The sequence below is a fragment of the Ambystoma mexicanum genome, chromosome 5p, assembly GCF_040938575.1.
Source record: "Ambystoma mexicanum isolate Mex_15411 chromosome 5p, UKY_AmexF1_1, whole genome shotgun sequence".
Lineage (NCBI taxonomy): Eukaryota > Metazoa > Chordata > Amphibia > Caudata > Ambystomatidae > Ambystoma > Ambystoma mexicanum.
In genome coordinates, this window is record NC_090930.1 from 117168492 (window position 1) to 117188211 (window position 19720).

The window sequence follows — 19720 nt, forward strand, 5'->3', positions numbered from 1 at the left end:
CAGAGCCCTACTAAACCTATGTATTGGATTGAAAAAAGATTCCAACAAAGTGATATGTGTACACACAAACTCGTCGCCACTATATAACAATGTAATTGGTACACAGCTCTCAATTACACCCGATTTAGATCGATTGCTGAGTTCCTCGTCTCGCATAACCTCCAGCGAAAGTGACACATCAGTGTTTAATAGCGACAGTGATGCTGGCTTTTCTAGACTATATAAAGCATTCGGTTTCTAACTGCTGGAGCTCGCTATGGGGCCTCAATGAGTGCAGTCGCTGCTTCGGTGGATGCATTGCTCTCTTTATGCACAATTATGGCAAAAGAGCAACAAGACAGGAAATCAATCTTTGCCCATGTGGTTGACATTATTCTTGAAAATAGTGGCCAAATGGATAGCGAGGGAGTCTGCCTGCTGGTCCAGGATGACTAGCGGTCGACAAGGGATGGTATGGATTTGCTACAAACCCCCTGTCACTCCGTGGAAATGTTTGCCGCTGAAATGTCGCAGTCCTCCTGCACTCAAGTTGTATGGGCGACATTGAAGAGGAATCGCCAATCCTGAATAATGGGGGTCATGTGCTAACTTCACTTCCAGATTGATCTCCTTTTGCAATTACTGAGAGACGAGTTGTCCACTTGTGAAACACTTGTGTATAGGCGCGTTACGAATTCCATATCATATCATAAGAAACAAGGCAGATGAAGGCAACGTGTGGAAAAAGGACACCAGGTGAATCTTCAACATAGGGTGACTTGTCCACAGTCACCTCCTGTCGTTATTGAAATTGCTGACTCTGCCCGACATGACTTCTGTGTCTAAAGTCACTGGCGCAGACTCTGCAAATCACTCACTCCATCAGGGACTGTTGGACAAGTGTGTATGGGTCGATCCTCAGAAAAAAAGGAAAGACACATTACTCACGGCTCAGCTGTCCCATATGTCTCTTTAGAGGTGGTGGCTATGGAAACTACGACCTTTATTTATTTATGTATTGTGCATTTGTTAGGCGCTTATACAGTAAGTCAATTCTGTTTCAAAGCCTTATTATTGACGGTAGCACCATCTCCACCTCCAAAGAGGTTAAAACACTTGGAGTGTATCTAGACTCCTCACTCACCATGACCAGGCAGGTCAATGCTATCTCATCGGCAGCAGTTTACACACCCAAGCTGATCAATGCCAGCAGACCGTTCTTGACCACTGATAATTGCGTCACACTCGCCAGAGCGTTACAACTATCCAGAATTGACTACTGTAACACTCTATTTGCAGGCTCCAATACCAAAAATATAATAAAAACTTAAAATAATTCAAAATAATGCAATAAGAGCAGCGCTCAACATTCCTAGACAGGAGCACATCTCTGCAGCCAGACAGAAACTACACTGGCTGCTGATAAGGGAGCGCATACCATTTAAAATCCTCGCCCTTACGTACAAATGCCTGTCAAAGAGCGCCCCCCAGTTACCTGTCGAATCAAATCACCAGAACCTAATCCATCAGGCCCACTAGAGCTGCTTACTCCTTCTGCCTGGACAACCCCTGTTTCAAGCGGCAAAAAGCCGGTTGCAGTAGCTCCCCAGTTATCACACCTGAACACTGAAACGCCGTACTATTAGCACTGAGAGCTGGCCCATCCCTCTGGTCCTTCCAGAAAGAACTAAAAGCCTGGCTCTTCAACCTAGGGAACTAGTGACAACTGCACAACTGTGTAACATTAATGAACCTGATCCCCTGCGTGTTATCCTGTACCCCTGCATGACCAATGTATGACCAATGTTCACTAAGACTTTCACTGCAAAACCTCTGTAAATCTGCAACCTTAAGCAGCTTGAGAAACTATGTAAACAGCATAACAATTTACCAGAAGATCTGTAATGTATATACAAGTATATATGTAACTACAAGCAACATAAGTAATCATCTAACCTACATGCTCCTGTAACCAGCGCCTAGATGCCCCCGGGCTAAGTGCGCTTTACAAATGTAAAACAAATACAAATAAAATAAAAGCGCCCGCAAGGCAACAGAGAGGGAACATGGGATTGAAAGCAATAAATAAAGTGTAGGTTACAGACAAACCTACTATGCCTTGTGAGTATTCAGAACGTGCAAATGCAGCGAGAAGAGGGGAAGTGGGAGTAGGGGTAGGTCCTGCAATGTCCGTGCTCGTGGGTGAGCAGCAGATGAGTGCATAGTAATAGTAAGTGCTATGTAGCCTGGGGCAGCAATTTGGGTGGATAGTCCAAGCCTACAGGACAAAAGCTGGTGTGTCCGAGGCAAGTGCTGTGAGGTAGGCAGAGGCTGGGGCAATTGGCGTGTGGGAGACAGCGCCCCGAGTGATGCATAAGTCCCGGTCACCAATCACAGAGACTGTGAGATTAGCAGAGGAGGAAAGAGGGGAAGGAAGAGGTGAAGAGGAAAGTCTTGAGGAGCTTCCAGAATTTGAGGAAGTCCTGCGCAAGACAAAGAAGAAGTGGGAGGCTGTTCCATAAGAGGGAGCCAGCTGAAATAAGTGATAGGCCTCCGGCCCTCTGCTGATGAAGGAGAGGGGAGGCCCAAAGATGATAGCCAGAGTGAAGGGAAAAAAGTGGCAGAAGGGGTCCCAATGGAATGATACCAGTCTTGCTGGCATTGAGGCAGAGATCGTTGGAGGTGCACCAGGACTGGATGGAAGATGCAAGGTGGTCAGCAGGAAGTTTGAAAAAGTGTTGTGTGTCATTTGCGTAACACTGCAAGTTGGAGGAAATGAAGAGTGCCAGCTGAGCAAGGTAAGTGTTGAAGAGCTGAGCCCTGGGGGACACTGTAGGTGGAGAAGGAAGTAGGTGAGGAGAAGGTGCCCAAGATGACTTGGGATGAACAGTCAGTTAGGTAGGAGGTCAGCCAGTCCAGTGCCCACTCTGTCGTTTGTCTTGTTTACTCTCAAATCTCCTAATTTTTCTCTAGTCTATCTCTTCTTCCTCCCATCCAGTCTGGCTTTCGCCCCTGTAACTCCACTGAAACAGCCCTGACTTGTGTGATTAACTCTCTTCTCACAGCTTGTTACTCTAAGCACTCCTCTGTGCTTATTATTCTCGATTTATCTGCTGCTTTTGACACAGTGATCACTCTTTGCTTCTGAACTCTCTCTCCTCATTTGGCTTTCATGGCTCTGTTCTATCGTGGTTCTCCTCTTACCTATCCAACCGCACTTTCGCTGTCTCCTGGGCTGGCAACACCTCTTTACCTCTCCCCCTCAATCTCAGTGTTCCTCAAGGATCAGTACTTGGTCACTTTCTTTTCCCCTTATATACTTCTTTCCTCGCCCCTATAATCTCTTCTTTTGGACTCTCTCACCACTTCTACGCTGATGACACTCAGCTCTTTCTTTCGTTTTCCTCTTTCACGCCTGACATTCACTCTACTCTCCCAACTTGCCTGTCTGCCATAAAATCCTTGATGACATCCCACTTTCTCACTTTGAATGCCAGTAAGACTGAAGTCTTATTCTTCCCCGTAACACTCTCCCACCACAGTCTCCTCCCCCACCCATTACCTTTCGCCCTTACAACATATCCATCTCCCCGGCAGCCCGTAATCTCTGCCTCTACTTTGACTCCGATCTCTCCTTTGCTCACCATATCTATCTCACATCCCGCGACTATCGATTTCATCTCTACAACATTTGCAAAGTCCGCCCTTTCCTTACATTCCATGCCTCAAAACATCTCATCTCGTTGTTAACCTTCTCTCGACTTTTCTACTGTTCTTTCACCTTCTTTGGTCTTCCTCACTCGCGCCTTGCTCCTCTTAAATCTATCTATCACTCTGCCATTCGCTCACTTTGTTTTCTCTCTTATCTTATCTTCTTCTCTTGACTCACTTGGTTGGTTCTCTTTCCACTCTCAACCAATGTTCCCTCTAAATGTTTTGGGCCGTGTGCACTAAAGAATAGTTGTGTGCGGGCTGTTTTTCAGTCATGTGCGCAACTGAGTGATGCGCTGCCAGACCGGGGGTGGTTGGCGGTGGCGCAGCAGCGTGGCGCAGCGCCCCACCAGTGAGCAAGGATTAGTGATCAGATTCCACAGTGTGCAAGCGAGGAATGCGAATTTGCAGCACAACAAGCTCTACTTCAAGGGACATTTGGGTGCTCTATTCTCCTCCCAAGACTTAAGCTCATCCCAAATTGTGTCCTTATCCACAGTCGTTAAGCATCCTGCCCTGCCATGCCCAGCAAGTATAAAATGTCAGTATATCTTCTGGCGTTTCTCCAAGGACAACTTAAAATAATTCTTCTTTTATACAAATCATTTCTATCGCTGCTGCCATTTTGGGGATGACATCATGGGCTGTAGCTAGGTGGCGCACTGTACAAGTGGGCAGGTTGAGATTCAGCCCTCCCTCACCAACCGAAATGTTGGGTTATGTTGATGACATTACCTGCCTGACATACACTACAGACCCTTTGGCAGGCAGGGCACAGACGAAAAACGGTGCTCGCCACAGCTGCACAGTTAACAAAGGCTCTGCAAGTACTAATGTAAAGGGTTTCATTGTTAATTTAGCAACCCGACTCGTATGCATACGTTTTTAGGCAATTGATGGGGTTAGTACTTGCATGTCAGGGCAGGGACTGGGAGTGATTAGAAGGGTACTAAGGGGCAGGAGATAGCTCATTCTCACACAGCACTCCTTTACTGTGTGGTTTCAGATGTGTAGGAGAGAGTTAACTCCTAGTAACGTTGAAGCTGAACTAGAATAGTCTCTCTCATTAGAATGTGTGAAGAAGTTAGAGGGCCCGGGTCCCCAAGTAAGTTTGCTCTCTGACCCCCACAATCTATGAAGTTGGCACCTGACCTCTCCCCCATTTAAAGGGTTAGATCTGCTCCCCCCAACATTTTGACTTAGCTGCACCCCTGCCTCCTTGTAGATCGCTATATGCAATAACAGCAGGTCCAGATCTATATTGTCAAATAACTGTGAATGCAAGCAGACGTCCAAGGCCAAATGATAATATGTTATTGTATAGCACTTAGGATTAAGCTCTTTTATATAGAACAAATATGCATACAATATCACCCAAACTGTGTTGGTACTCATTTATCGACCTCAGAAGGATGAAAGGCTGAGATGACCTTACTGGGATTCGGACCTGCAGATCACACACACATCACAGCAGCGAGCGCTCAACCCACTGGCCACTGAGTTATCATATCGGCTATAGTAAAATGAGCAATTAGTGGACTGGATACCATTAAACTGGTAACTGAGATTTAACAGCAGACCAGTTAATTTAATCTGGGCTTAGTGCGCTTTACAAATGTCACACTCACAATAAATAAATAAACCCTGTAATGGACGCTAGGTTGCACTAGTTGCAAGTGAGCCCGCCACCAGCAGGCCAATCCTATGCGCCACCTCAGGGGGTTAATTTGGGACATCCGCACAAGTCTGAGTTTAGGCGCCTGTGCACTTGACTTGACCCCTCCAGTGAATGCTGGCTCTCTTGACTGCAGCAAAATTCAGGGGCTCTGTGCACAACCAACCTACTCACACACGTGAGTGACTTTTTCTTTCTTTCACCAATGCATCAGGGCTGGACCCCTGAGCTGCTCGGGGCTGGCCCTCTTGACTACAGCAAAAGAATCTCTGCTGGAAGACCAGGGCCTCTGTGTGCAAACACCCTGACTCGCACACTAAACTTTTTCTTTCTTTTACCAATAAATCAGGGGAAAGCGCAAACGCAGTCCCCCACTACCAGAAATAACGCAGTCGAGTATTCTGCATTTGGGGCCATCGCAGGGGTCAGCAAATCCGGTGTGCTGTGGATGAGGCTCACCCTGGGAGATCTGCCTTTCTGATCACAGATGCTCCCCTGCCAGGTAAGTGTGAGTTGCGAGCAAGAGGGCAGGGGTTGGGCGGTGGGCCTGCTCTGGAAGCCCCGCTAAGCGAGGGTGATTAAGGCAGGCCATGACCCAGCCCCAGCCCTCCCGAAGCCATGAGCGTCTGCATAGCTGCCTGCCCCACGTGCAGGGGGAAGCTCCGGCAGGCAGAGCACAGCAGAAGAGGCCCATTGTAGCACAGTTCATTTCTCCCATCAGGCCCTGCTCGGCCCGAGATTTGCATACATTCGGGCCTGGCCGCCAGCCAGCAGGCCCATTCGGATAGCGAGCAGGCCCGGTGCAGTGAGCACACTGGCCCGTCAGCCCCAGGCGGGTCCATGGCCCTCCTGAGCCGACGGGTCACCCCGCTTAACAAGAGCGTCTCGGGTGGGGTGCCCCCCAGCAGGACACGGCAACGCCGTGAAGGCACGGGCCGATCGTGCCCGATCGGTGCTCGAACGGGGCCGGTGGCAGCGGCAGCCGGTAGCCAGCCTCAGCCCCTCCAATCGCCAGGAGCTGGCTCGGCCTTCTTGAGGTTGGAGGGCCTGAGCACGAAAACAGAGCCTGGGCAGGGGGCACCTGATAGCATGGGGCACACATTGGGGGGGGGGGGTCAGGCTGGTTGACATCCATGGGGAAACACACCATAGCGGTTTTTGCCAAACTCATTATACGACGAGACGAGAATCCTCCTTACCTTGCAGCACAGTGGCAGGCTGGCTGTTGCCTGCTGACTGCGGCCTGGGTCGTCATCGCCTCGCCTGGTGGTCCTCCTCAGTGTGGCTGTCCTGTGTGTGGGCACTCGGCTGGCGGCCTCCAAGTTGTCTGGTAGTGACTGGTGACTGAGGTCACTGGTGCACCCCAATAAATCATGCCCAGCCAGGGCCAGGGTGGGTCAGAGGCCCAATAGCATAGTCAGTCATGTGCGTCATGCCGTGATGGACCTGGCGGCACAGAGTCTGGGCGGGGATGAATTTTCATTGGCTTGTTCTTCTGTGGCGGCCCCCCAGTCCCTAGGGCACAAGTGGAAGTTGTTTCAACTTTGTAAAGAAGTGCAATAACAAATTTGTTGTTACTTCCTTCAAAGTTGAAGCAACTAGTGTGCAATGTCACTGGGCCCCAGCTCAGCTCTACAGGCAGGCTGCCCCCCCCCAGGGTCAGGACTCGGAGGGAGGCGGCAGGTGTTACAATTGCTTTAGTGTGTGCAATTGCTTCAGCTGCCTCCCTCCACATATAAAAGTAACCGTTCAACTCGGCCACCACTAGCCCGAGCAGAGCGCGAGCCGAGCACCACACAGCACCGGCCCCCTGCAGTGGCGGCACAGCCGTCAGTGGCCCGCCCACCATTTTCAATGATGCTGCTTGCTGCACATGCATCTGCATGCATCATAAATTCTGATGCATGCATGATGCAATCATCAAAGCAAGGTAACAACATCCAGTGTTAGTTACCTTGCTATGATGATGAATTGTGCGCAGACACTGCAGAGTGCAGTCTGCAGACAGTGCCGCCGGTGCCTCCTGGCTCCAGCCCTGCCCAGCCCAGCCCAGCCCCAGGTGGCCCAGCCCCCAAGACTCTGACTTGACTTCCCGGCCGCGGGCTGAAAAAAAAAATAATAAAAATAATTTCACCCCAGGAGTCTCACTTGACTTCCCGGCCGCAGGCCGGGAAAATAAATAAGTAAATAAATAAATAAATAAATACATTAACAAAATGAGGATTGGAATGTGCGGCAAAATAAGCACTATGCGCGGCTCACAATCAAAAGGTGCGTGTCCGCACAGGCACGCACCTTACAGGGAACATTGCTCTGAACTGAAATACAACTATCTTTGCCTCGTGTTCAAATCTCTCCACGGTCTGGCCCCTGACTATCTTGCATCTCTCCTTTCATTCTAATCTACTTCTCGTTCTCTCTGCTCCTTGGATCTATTTAGACTTACGGCTATCCCTTCCTCCCTGCGCTCAATCCCGCTTTCGCTCCTTTCAGCTCCTCACCCCTCTTCAGTGGAACCTGCTCCCTCTGTCACGTTGCTCTATTACTTCTTACCCTCTATTCCATTCCTCCTGAAAAACTCAGCTGCTTCACTACCCTGATGAATTGTTACCGCCTGTACCCTGCTTCAGTACCCTGATTAATTATTACAGCCTATACCTAATCCGTGTTGCTCCACTGTTCTTATGTACTGTTGATCGCCTATGTACTCCATGTTACCTGTACGTGATCCATGTTTGATCCACTGTTCTAATGTACTGTTGATCAACTATGTATACCACTTGGGATGAAGGCGCTATATAAAGAACAATAAAAATACGAATACAAATACAAAATCATGGAGCCGATTTTTATGAGGATAGAATGGTTGACCGTGTTGAAGGCGAGGAGAGATCAAGTAGGAGGAGGACAGCTGGAGAGTTAGAGTCCAGAGATGCGAGCAGTTTTTCAAGGGTGTTCAGAAGAGCAGTTTTCATGCCTCTGGATGCTTGGAATCCAGGTTGATGGTCATGGAGACCACACACAAGTTCAGTGTGTGATGTAAGTTGTGGTAAGGCCAGCTTCTCCAGCAGTTATGCAAGGAAGGGAATGATAGAAATAGGGCGGTCGTTGGCTGGGCAGGTAGGGTCTGCTGAAGGTTTTTTCAGAAAGGGCAGGGAGGAGGGGAAAGATCCAGTGGCAAAAGAGTTGTTGCAGAGATCAGTGAGTACAGGGGTAAGAGAGCCAATGTTATCCTTGATGGTTCTGGAGAAGCAAGGGAAAACCTGTTGGAAAGAGCCCTTCATGGTTCGGACAACTTTGCTGGCTTCTTCAGGTGTGACAGGGGAGAAGGAGGAGAGAGAGAGATAAGGAAGGTGAGAAACCATAGGAGGCCAAGGAGTGAGAGATGGCTTGAGTGGGAGAGTAGTAAGGGTGCTCAGGATGTCCAGAGCTTTGGTGGTGAAGAATGGGGCCAGTGCGTTGCAAAGGGCCTGGGACGGAAGAGGGGAGGAGGAGACTGCAGAAGGGTTGGCTAGTTTCCTACAGATTTTCAAGTGTTCATTCATGTTGTTTGATGCCCCAGATACCTGTGCCTGGATGTTTGCCCTTTTCTTGGCACAGATGGAGAGTATTTATTGCCTTTGGAGCAGGCGGTAAGCCAATTTGTCACAGGGTGTGCCTGAGGTTTGTCACTTCCGTTCCATAGCTCTGCACTTGTGTTTCAGGGATGGAAGTTCAGAGTCATACCAGGTGTTACACTTGGAAGCAGGTTTCAAGGGGATCTTGTTGACTGGGGGTTGTTAATTGCCAAGTGGAGGTTCCTAAGAGCAGAGTTGGTGGTAGTATCTGGGGAGGAGGAAAGGGGGGGTGAAGGTGGATACGAAGGCAGCAGCTGACACTTGTTTCATCAGATGGATGTTAGTGAACAAAGTTGGCAGGGCTTTTGGAGGTGCGGTCAGAGGGCCGAGGGGGGCCAGGTGAGAGGAGAGAATGGTCTGACCAAGACAGTGGAGTGAACAGAGGGGGGAGAGAGTTGGAGGTCAGAATGGATGATGGCGTCCAGAGTGTGTCCAGCCAAGTGGGTTGGACTAGAAGGGAGAATGTAGAGGGATAGAAAAGTGCAGAGGTCAAGGAAGAGAGTGGCTGATTTGACAGGGGAGTCCAATTGAATGTTGAAATCTCCCATGAGGAGAAGTTTGGGTGGGTTGAGTAGGGAGGAGAAGAAATCAGCCCATTCAGTGAGGAACAGGGTGATAGCGCAGGGATGCCTATAGATAGTAGCAATGGTTAGAGAGGAGGAGGAGAGATGACCAACTTGCAGACCAGGGTCTCAAAGGAAGAATAGAGCTGGGTTGGTATGATGGTAGAATAATGGAATATGGAATAATGGAATACTGGAAAAGAAAATTGGAGGCGTGGGCCGCCTGCTCAAGAAAATAGAGGCAGCTTATAATATTCACTACCACTGCTGACTCTAACAGAATTCCAGGATAGCAATACCCCAATAATATTGAGGTGGAGGTGACCCACCGTATACCTTTATGAGATGAAGCAAGGCCATTTGGCAAATGCACAAGGCTGGAAGAACTGCATCTATCAAAAAAAAAAAAGCATTTATGAACCAAAGGTTTCTATTAGATTTGTGGCATAATATCGAACCCCTTAAGAACATCACCATAGAAAGGCAAAGAAAGAAAAGCATCCACTGTTGAAGTCCTAATCTAGAGAATAAGTGATTTGGTAAGGGGTCCATATGTTAAAGGCCAGTATTTTATTTGATTGTTCATGGCATAAAGACACATCCCAGTGAGGAGTAGCTTGCTTCTGTAGGTCTAGCAAGCACAATGGTCTGGAGAGTTTCCCAGAGCAATTGCACCGGTTAAGATTCATTCTAAAGGTGCAAACAGGCAATGGGGAGGTGGCTAAGGGAGGTGCCATTTGCCTTTGGCTCTTAGCCGGCTGCCCGGGCAAGGCTGCCCTGGGGCTCTCAGTTATCAGGCTTCCTTGAAGCCTTAACCAATCAGGGGATAGGTGGGTGGGAGGGGGATGAGAAGGGGCCAGGTGAGAGAAAGGAAAGAGAGGGATGGAATAGACAGGCACAAATCACTCTGAGACCTGGTGAAAGAGGCCGGTCTGTGGGGGAGGCTGCCTCTAAAAAGTCTTGCTCTTACCTATGGTGTTGGTGGTGCTGTCTAGCTCCGACAGACACTCTGGTAGAAAGGGAGCTTTCCGAGCACCAAAGGAAGTTCATGTGGGCTTCCTAGAAGACTTAACCAATCTGGGGTAGATGGGTGGGAGGGGATCTGGAGGAGGGGCCAGAAGGAGGTGAAGGAAAGAGGGATGGAGGAGAGGTATCCAGATGGTACTGAGGCCTGGTGAAAGAGGCCTTCTGGTGGGAGCAGCCTTTGAGAAGGGCTTGCTCTTAACTGTGGTGTTGGGGGGCGCTCTCGCTCCAATGTACACTCCAGTGGAAAGGGGACCTGCCAGGCATCGCAGGAGCTGCTTCTTGCTTTCTTAGATGCCTTAACCAATCAGGGGGCGGGAGGTGGGATGAGAGAGGGCCAGGAGGATGGAAAGGAAAGTGAGGGATGGCGGAGGGGGACACAGGTGGCTCTGATGCCTGCTGTAAGAGGTCAGGCGAGGGGAGCAGCATCTAAGAAGGGCTTGCTTTTACCTGTGGAGCATATGTGAGCCTTGCTTCTCCGGCACTCCTCCAACCGTCGCCGCCTCTTCGTTCTCCCGCACGCGCATCCTGCTGCTGGGCTCTGCATTCCACATCGTGTCACTGGGTCCCACAACTCGATGTGGGCCCCATGCTACACCACGGCTCTCCCACTTGCATGTCTAGCCTTCAACTACCAAGAGAAATGCATGTTTAATGTGTTATCGCATTTAACAGCGGCAGGACCTTTAAGGACCTGTCACTCTGAAAAACGCTCCAAGCACCCACGTGGATGCAGGAAGATTGTAATATATTAGTGTTGGGAGTGTGCCCTCAACACTAATGTATTTAAGGGGGCTGGCCGGGGCATCTTTGCACTACTGCATGTCTGAAGTCGATAAATCTGTGTGTGTATATACACATTTGTGAAAATAACAACGTCTATGGTACAAAACAATATGCCTGCACTAGACAGAGCCAGCTATAAAAAGTAATGTAGCACCAGTATGGTGCAGGCCTAGAGCTTGAATCCTCCAAACGAGGATTTTAAATGCTAGCCGCCAGCCTAATAAAGAGCATAAAGTGTGAGTCGGGAAAGGTTATTTGTTAATCAAATTAAAGATTGTGGACCAAAAGTGTTGAGGCTCATGTTCTGGATTTGCCTGCAGACGATACAGTGAAGCTGGACATATCATCTTATCTCACTATATAGTACTCTGCAGCCTTCTGAGAGAAATGTTGCCTTCTGACATTCTGGCGATAATTCATTAGCCCATTGCCTGATCTTTGTCTTTAAATGAGACATTTGAATGAAGGGTTCATAGGCAAAAGAGAGCTGACCAAATGTTACAAGCCTCCGGCAAGAATATTTTCAGGTGTGCTTACTTAGCACAAGAAATTGGTTGCTCTTTATACAAATTTGAAAGCCACTTGTGCACATTACAAATATAAATCAACAATTTAAAGCTGTAAAAGGCAATAAAGACCCCCGATTAAATCTTTTAAGATCACACCAATTGATATTCTGGTACTTATATACTTCCATGATGATGGAGAACATGGGGCTAGAATAATTTTGCTTTTGCATAACATGGTTCTAGAACGTTTTGTTTTGAAATATTGTCAAGTTGCATTGTCATGTGATTTGTGTACTTTTCAAGTCAGTTCTACAAAATAGGCTAGTTCATCAAAGTAAAACATTCACAAATAATTGTACCTTGCTGTATGATAAGATCTGGGAAACAACTGGCCGTATTACAAGTTCGCCGCTGTGGGAATAAAGTGGTGGTAATTCTGTTACCCACAAGAACACTAATAAGAAACCCCAGGGAGGCTTACACACAGGTATCACTGGTACCAATATCACCAACAACAGCACAACCTGTGTTTACCTATATGTAAAACTGCCAAGTCAGTAATGCATTCATTCAATAATGTTCATGTGTAACGTACAAAGGAATATCAAATCATTAGTTCATCATATACAAGACTTTAATTCCTCAATTCTTCAGAGTCATTTGCAGCACAAAGTTCTCATTCTCACTGGAATGTGCATTTAAACTTTCATGGTGCTCATAGTTGTTGTGCATACTCGTTGTGTTGGAAATAACTATAAAAAATGCAAAATATAAAGAAAGTATGGAGACCTGGGGTGGAAACAGACTATTATTAAAAAGGTGCAATTCTACTACTGACCGGCAGGATGGAGAGATGTTGCTGAGTTAACATAAAATGTATTTCATTTTGTTCCATTTCAACAAGAGGGTGTCTATACAGCTCAAATGCCTTCTTCTGGGCTAATGAAGAGAGTGAACATGTCCCTTTTCAAAATGGCAGGTCACATTGATGTATAATGGAAAAGAGTTGAGCTACCATGGGGGCAGATTGGCCATATCTGAAAGTATGATCATTGCTATTTAATTGACTAAGGGCAAATGTAAACACTATATATATCTGAAGATACCACCTCTGCCCATTAAGAATAATACTAAAAAAACTTCAAGGAACAAAGCAGCGTGGAGAGAATACATGCTCTTATAAGCAAAATTCAACACATTTCTACCCAGCTTACAAAGTTAAATTCATTACTACAAAATGGCTTCTATTTTCACTAGATAGATTTCATGAGGATGCTAACTCTCTGCATCCTGCTGCAGCTTGTGGCACCAGGGTTCCTCTATTAGGTTTGTTTAGGAGCCCTGGCAGAAAGCTAATGCTCTCTAAGCCAGACATAAAGCAAGTGAAATATCGGTGTGGGCAAGAACAAAGAAAATCCTTTTCTGTTTTAATCAGTCGCCACTTTGAAACACATATTCTGATTGGCTCTCGCCGGGTCCTTACCCAGCCGGGAATCCCTCTGTCGGGATTCCACAGCCTTTGTCCCCGGCGGGGGGCTTGGCAGCCCCTCAGCCAATGAGGATGCTCAAAGCGGGGCCATCCCCGCTACGAGCCTCTCTGCGGCTGAGAGGCTGCCTTCGCCGCCCGCCGGGGACTCGGGTACGTTTTTTTTTTATTCCCTTCCCTCCCACTGCCCCCCCCAACTTATCTTCTTGTACCTATGTCCTCGGCGGGGGACGAGGGAAGCCTCCAGCCGTGTGGAGACTCGGAGCGGGGCCACCCCGGCTCCGCGCCTCAACACATAGCTGGAGGCTTCCCTAGTCCCTCGCCGGGGACGCAGGTAGCTTTTTTTTTTCTCCCCATCCCACAACCGCCTTCCCAACCCAACTTACCTTCTTTTTGATCCTTTTTCAGGATGTGTGATGTTTTATATCTACATTTTTGCATGAATTAAGAATTATCTAACCCTCCCTTACATGTGGCTGTTTCAGTTTAATAGTGTACAGGGGATGGGAGTATCCTCAACTTTAGGATACTTATTTTGACTTCATGTGCGGCTGCTCAGGTGACCTCTGGCTCCAAAACTGCCATCTTTGAAAGTTCTTTCCAGCCCAATAAGGAGCTTGAACTTGGCAGAGAGCAATGCAGTGCTCATCACAACACCTTCAGAGGCACTTTTCCATCTTCCTGAGGCTGCCTGTTGAAGTCAGGGGACCTACAAAAGGCATCTAGGGAGGATGTACAGACTGCTCAGGTGACCTTTGACCCCAAAACCACCATCCTTGAACGGTCTTTGCATCCCCAGAAAAGGCTTCAACTTGGCTGAGAGCAACACAGAATTCTTCAAACTAACACCAGAAGCACTCATTCCATCTGCTTGATTCTGCCTGAAGAGGTCAGGAGACCTACAAGAAGCACCCAGGGTCGATGTACGAGCCTCTCAGATTACCTCTGATCCCAAAACTGCCACTTGATCCAGCAAAGGGCAAACAGCTAATGATCAACCTCCAGATGGAGGCTTTTTCGCCTATGAGATAATGCTTTTATTACATCATTGCTAAGCCATGCACTGCTATTACTTTCTTTTCTACTTCGTTGTTCACGATTCTCTGCTCAAAACCAATTCAACTCTATTCCCATCACTATGATATATTTTCCTTGATGTCTCACCTCTTCTCGCTTAGCTACATTCTCTATTCACAAAACATCCACCCTAACCTTCAACACTCTTCTTCTTCTCACATCTACCCCCAGTGAATCCCTACTTCACTGACTCAACATCACTGTGCTTCTACATCTCACTTTCTTTATGTCGCTCTTTGAATTGCACATTCTGTATGTAACAAGACTTTCTTTACCTCACACTTCCTTCTATCCCATTCTCCCTCTCTTCACCTCATTACCCTTACAGAAACCTGGATTTCTTGCTAAGACTCTGCATCCCTTAGTGCTCCTCATGACCCTGCCTACACCTTCACCCATTCTAGCCTCCAGACTGGCAGGAGTGGTGGTGCAGGAGTTTTTCTCATATTTCAAACTTTGTATCTCTCATGCTCCAATAGCTCCCGCAATTTCTCCCTCTTTCAAATACACTATCCCCACAATCACTGCCCCTTATGGCATTCATATTATATCTCTCTTTTGGCCACCATGTCCCGCTGGTCAATGTACCACCTCTCCCAACTAATAGACTCCCTTGCTCCCCAACATCACCTCATCTTCACTGGTGACTTTAACCTCCCCTCTCTCTCTCAACTCCTCTATCAACTGACTTTAGCTCTCTTCTCCTTAACCAGTTGCTCTATTCTGTCCACTCTCTGCCCACCCATTCAAATGGTAACCCCCTTGACCTTGAGCTGATCTCCTCTGAGCTCTCTGCCTCTAATATCTCTGCCGGTCCTTCTGCTAATGATCATTCAATTGTTGCTGCCTCAATCTCCACTCCTACTTCTACCACTTACATTACCAAGCACACATTTTACTTCTCCATATTCCTTATCTGCCTCTCTGACCTACACGGTTCCATCCACTGACAAAGTCTTCACTAATTTTAACACTGCTCTAATTGCTCCCTTCTCCCTCAATTTCCTGTTACTACATTCACTGCTAAACCATCCCCTCCACAGCCTTGGATTAAAACTATCATCCGCACCACTGGCTCCCAATTGCAAATTGCATTCAAATTAAAGCGCTTTGCACAGTGCATCAGGCCCTGAATGGGTCAAGAGCTGCCTAACTACCTGTCATCTGCTGAGGCATATCTGGTTGAGGTCCCACGATTTAGACTGACCTGGAATGGTGGTCGGTCCTTTTCAGTTGCTGCTGCTTCCTTGTGGAACACCCTCGCTCTTCCACTTCAGATTCTGGTTGACTATCTGTCATTTAGGCATTTTCTGGCCATACGTTGCACTTTACAAGTATAGTTAAGATAAGATAAGATAAGAAGATTAAAACAGCAATGAAGAAAAACCTACACACTTGGCAAAGATCTAGACACTCCTTGGATCTCCAACGCTTCCTGACTGCTCTTCAAAAATACTCCTCTGTTCTCTATGTTGCCAAATGTGATTTCTATCTCTGTCATTTTGTCTCAATCCTCAAAACCTAGGTGCTTCAAAACATTTCTCAACTCCATTCTCTCACATCCTAAACCCTCCTACATCTCTGCTACGCTTTCTGCTAACGATGCTGCTCTATTCTTTGCTTTGAAAAATTTCCAACATTCCAAGTACCTTTGTAAATGACCTGCTATCGCCCGCCTGCTCACTTTTCTCCACCACCTCTACCACCCTCTCCTGCAACAATGGCTTCCTTTGCCACCACTAACCCAGATAATATTATTGCTATTATCATTTTTATCATTATCATTATTATTATTATTATTATTATTATTATTATTATTATTATTATTTTTATTATTATTATTATTATGGAATTTATCGAGAGTGGACCGAGCTTCAAGAAGCAACAGAGCACTTTACCGAGGTCTACAACAGTACATATGCATAAAAGAACACTTTTCAGATGTAACAACAGAACAGATATACAGTGGGGATAAGCTGAAGAGAGGCACAGAGGAGGGGTATAGCTGTACCAGGTGGCAGGTTAGGGATAGGGCAGGTAGCGTGAGTTAGGTGGCAGAGGGTATTGTGGAGGAGAAACTCTTTGAAGAGGTGGGTCAAGTTCTTTTCTGAATTGTAGGAGCATGGGGTGAGTCTGATGCTGAGATGCTGAGGGAAAGAGGTCCATAGATTTGGGGCATAGGCAGATGTTTGCCCTTCTCCTCAGGGCTAAGCATTCATGTGGCCCCATCAACCCTCTTTCCCCTCACATAGTTACTTCCTTCTTCAACTCCTCTCTTGACAGTGCCACGTTTCCATCATCCTACAAGTTGGCTCCTGTCATCCCCATCCATAAAAAAACATGGCCTAGTTCCTGCCTATGTTCACCCTGTCTCTTCTACCTCACTATTTCAAAATCCTAAAACCTGTACTTTTCAACTGACTCAACAAGTTCCTTGACACACGCAACCTTTGCGATCCTCTTCAATCTGGCTTCTGATCTCTGCACTCTACTGATTTAGTTCTCCTCAATGTCTACTACATGTCTTCTGCTCATCACTCTAACCGTTAATCACTTCTTAGTCTGCTCGACCTCTCTTCTGCCTTCGATACCATCAACCATTCTGACCTTCCTTCAGCCCTATATATTCTAGGTTTCAGGGACAAGACCCTCACTTGTTTACTTCATATCTCGCCATCAGACACTTCCAGGTATCCTAGAACAGGCTTCCCTCCCCACTCACACCGTTACTGTTGATGTTTCCCCAGGGTGAGGGTCCACTTCTCTTCACTCTCATACTTTTGCTCTTGGCACATTGATGTCCTCCTATGGCTTCTCTTATCAATTCTTTGTCAATGACACTCAGATCTTCTTCCCCATTCCCTCCTTATCTGACAAGCTAGGATCAAAAATGGCCAACAGAATCTCCACCATGAAAACTGGATGGCATCTCACTCTCTCCTGTTCATCGCCAGTAAGACTGAAGTTCTATGCTATCCATCCAAACTGGCATCCCGTCCTCTCCCCAGCTTCTATTCTTCTCTCCTGACCACCTTCCACACTCTGCTTCTGCTCGCAACCTTGGTGTTATTTTCAACCCATCTCACATCTTCTCCCTCTTCACCTCCAAATAGGCCACTGCTGCCAGACTTAATCCCCTCAACATAAGAATAAATAATACATCTTTTCCCCTTTAACACTGCTAATCGCCTAATACCTTCTTGAGTACTCTCTCGAGGTGACCACTGTTTCAGTCTCCTCTCTGGTCTTCCCAACTATACTTTTTCACCTCTCAACAAAATCCTCAACTTTGCTATCCATACAAACTTCAACCTTGCCCGCTTCACCTCCACCTCCCCAGCCCATCGTTAGTTAGGACGGTTATCTATGAGACAAAGGAGAAAGTATAAACTCACTCTCATCATCTGGAAAAGTATCGGACCATCTAACTTCCAAATCTCCTCCTCGCTCCCTATGGTCATCCTCGCATAACTTTTTTCCACCTCTCGTGATCTTGTGTTCCTTCTTGTTTCCACTCTCTCCCTCTCCTCGCTCCCTTACTATGGAATGATCTTCCTCTCTCTGCACTACACTGACTCTATCACTACTTAAGTCCAACCTCCTATCTCTCCTCCTTTCTGAAGAACCACTTTTATAGCATTCTACACCAAAACATCACCTGTTATCTTCTCAACCTACATCTCTATGACAACCCCAGAGCACGTATCCCTCACCTACCTTCCTAAAATAAGCAATTGCTCCACTATGCTGTTCCTACATCATACTCTACTGTCCTCGGCCCTGGTTCATTTTTCTACCTCCCCTTCGTCATCTGGTCTGATATTCAAATACTTTCACCCATTGTTAAGAACACTGGTCCTCCACTCTGTAAATCACTGTAAAACATGTTCACAAATGAAATAAATAAATAAATGTATAAATAAATAAATGTAAAGGTGTTCACAACTTCACTCGTATTACTTGTCGATCTTTCTAAATAACCCCCTGCAGTTTAACTAGCTGCCACCTTCTTTGCAAATAATTGTTCAATTGCATGGTCTAAAAAAAATGATTGTTTCTGACAGATGGGCACGGATGATTTCCAAATTCTGGACTAGGCTTTGTGGTGTAATTGGGGTGCAGTGTGAGAAATATTCTAGCTATCACCATTTGTCCGAGGGGCAGACACAGAGAGGTGATCAATCCATGTAACAATGGCTCTGTTTCTCTGTAACTTAATATCAAACGGACAGGTTTAAATAGTTTCTGTTGGCAAGAGGTGTATATAACAATCTGCTGCGTACTTCCACCGATTGAAAAACAGGCGGTAAATCTCTTAAAGTGGATTGTTCTCATCTTGGGCCTCATCAGAATTTGGGCGGTGCAGTTAAAACGCAGCAGTAATAGCGTTAGCTCCACATTACCGCAGCTCCAATCATGAGTTTGGGGGAAAGTTGGAGGATTCACCGCCAGCTCTGAGCTGGAGGTGAATGCGCCATCTTCCGACCTAATCTTCCGACCTATTTTTCGGTGCAATAACTGCCACGCAATTACCCCTGTGGTAATTGCGCCCAAAAATCCCCACTGAGTCCTATGGACTAAAATAAAACAATGTTCGAGCAAGTGGAGTTAACAATACCGCCAGGATCCCGCCCAACTGCTGATGAGGCCCTTTGTGATGTTTGAGAGAATAAAGAGACTATTGTGAATATCGCAATGGCAACTCAAGGTTAGATTTGATCCACATCCTGTCCGGATTTTATATCAATCCCAAGTAGGAGAACTGTGCTTTACAACCATATCTGGATGCTCACTATGTCTGATTAATCATTGTTAAAAAATTTGGTTTAAAGTCTGCTCTGGCATATTGTTTACACTGTTCACCGTGAATTTATCACTGGTTCTTGTAATTGCCTAAATTATGATAAACTACCCTATCTTCAGTAACACTGGGTTATGTTCATTTTTTCAAGGTAATAAAATGTTGTTTTATTTCCTGACTCTCCCACACTTTCTTCAAGTTATTCCTTGGTGGCCCAATCACAGCTATTCTAGGCGCGCAAACGGTGCTGCAGGAGGATCAAAGCTTACTCAGCCCCGTGTAAGATAGCCCCAGTCTCTGGCAGCAGCTGCAGACTCTGGCTCCACTTATTATTGCAAATAATTGGCGGGCAAGAGAAAAGATGTGGTTCATACCATTGCTGAAAGCTCCCTGACCACCTGAAGCATAAGAAGTGCAGGAGTTCCATAGAGCACAGGAAACTATAGCAAATTGCCTGATCGAAATGTTATTGCTGACGGCTCTCTGACAGTAC

General features: G+C 46.8%; 1 non-coding gene across 1 annotated transcript; it reads right to left on the reverse strand.

The window, feature by feature from the left end:
* Nucleotides 1-5711: 5711 nt before the first annotated feature.
* Nucleotides 5712-5875, reverse strand: LOC138481807 (U1 spliceosomal RNA). Its single transcript, XR_011274419.1, has one exon. It is a non-coding gene; the product is annotated as a U1 spliceosomal RNA (small nuclear RNA).
* Between the last annotated feature and the right edge of the window lie 13845 nt (nt 5876-19720).